Raw genomic sequence first — 2,075 nt, 5'->3', positions numbered from 1 at the left:
TAAAATAAGTTTATGAACATTAAAACAATTTGTACGGAACAAATCACGTCACGAGGGGTCTATAGCGGAAGCATATACAATGAATGAATCATGGAACTTCTGCTCGCGATATTTAAGTAGGATTGAAACGAGATTCAATAGAGATGAATGAAATGATGATAACATTCCCGATCACGAGATATTTGGTGAATTTGAATTATTTAGGCAGAGGGTACGACTATTAGGGGCGTCAACTTTACGGATGCTATCAGCGGAGGAAAAGCGTATTGCACATTGGTACATTCTCAACAATTGTAAAGAAATAACAGACTATCGCAAGTACGTTTCAAAATTTTTCCTTTTCTAAATTCTAGGGTATCTCCTTTGATATAACATTTAAATGATCAATTTTGTAGGCAACATTTAAGGTTAATTCGTCGTGAAGCTCAAAGTGCCTCTGACTTATATATAAAACATCAACACAAATTTTCGATTGGTTCAAATCTCAAGTATACATAGTTATTTTGTAGGCAACAGTTAAGGGATGATTCATTTTTCGTATTCATTTTCAATGTATAAGTAATTATCAGGTTCTACAACAGCGTGAGAGATAAGATATCTCCGATGATTTCTTTTCACTTGCAATGGGACCTTCGTCTGAGGTGCACTCTTACAATGGATGCATTGTTAATGGAGTACAGTTTCACACTGTAGAGCGTGATAATCGTCGAGCTACACAAAATAGTGGAGTCCTAGTGGCCGGAGAGATCAGTGAGAACACAAGCGTGGATAACAATTTCTACGGTGTTGTAGACGAAGTATTAGATTTCCAATATGCGAACAGAAGACGCGTTTTCTTGTTGAAGTGTAGATGGTTTGACATAGATAACAACAAAAATAATAGGACACATATGGATTTAGGATACAAATTGATCAATACATCACATTTTTGGTATGTCAACGAGCCTTTCATATTTTCTATCCAAGCATAACAAGTCTTTACATTGATGACATCAAACATGGTTGCAATTGGAAAGTTGTTCAAGTAGTCCAAAATAAACGAATATGAGATGTATCGGAAGTAGATGATGTTGAAAACGCACAACTAGATTTACTAGAAATTGTTGGTGGCGTCCGAGTGGATGAAACCATTGAGGAGGTTACTTTATGCAGGGTTGACGTTGATCCTACAGTTGTGGAAAGACCTACAGTTGAAAACGTTTTCTCTCTGTATCTCGCTCTCTCCTTGCCTCTCATTCTCTCCCTGTATCTCGCTCTCTTCTTGCCTCTCACTCTCTCCCTGTATCTCGCTCTCTCCCTGTTGAAAGAGCTGGTTGGTCAAGAGAGAGCTTTGAGTCTTATCATTATTGTTTTGAGTCTGTCTTTGCTTCTCTTCCTCCATGATTCCCTAATGGAAGACTAACCTACTATTGACACACTGCATATTCACCTTCCCTAGGATCAAAACTTCTTTTTTTTGACTTTTTATTCAACTGTATCTCGCTCTCTCCTTGTCTCTCGCTCTCTTCTTGCCTCTCGCTCTCTCTCCCTGTATTAGGGGGAACTTCCGACGCCTACGTGGCGTCGGGAGTTATGGGGGAACTCCCGACGACGTTTAAAAGTGCGTCGAGAGATCCTCTTCCGACGAATTTTTCATACTTTCCCAATGAAATGTGACGTCGGGAGAAGTCAGATTTCCTATAGTGATAAATAACCAAACTAAATAAAGAATACATCTATATGTCATTTCTTCAGTTTTTTTTCTCACCATTTTCAATAGCATTTTCTTACTTTGAAAATTTCTCTCCATCTTTAAAATTCGCTGAAAAAGTTCGGTATATCCATAAAGTTTAGTTCGCTGATCTTGTGGACAGGGTGCTACATCCATAGGAAAGGTGATCTGTTCTATCCTGAGAGGCAATTACTCTCTAAACTCAGACACTAAGATGAGTAAATTTGTTTTAAGGAGATAACATGAATTCGTTGGGCTCAAATCTTTAATGTATATGATTTTTATGGATAGTAGAATGGAGTGCTCCAATGATTTTTAGCCTCTATAGCATTTTCTATATTTGTGTTTTAGGTGATCTTGCTTT

This window comes from Benincasa hispida, chromosome 9 (assembly GCF_027475165.1).
Source record: "Benincasa hispida cultivar pf3 chromosome 9, pf3_genome.v1.1, whole genome shotgun sequence".
In the NCBI taxonomy this organism is placed as follows: domain Eukaryota; kingdom Viridiplantae; phylum Streptophyta; class Magnoliopsida; order Cucurbitales; family Cucurbitaceae; genus Benincasa; species Benincasa hispida.
The sequence above is the reverse complement of the archived record's forward strand: the minus strand, read 5'-3'. Positions refer to the sequence as shown.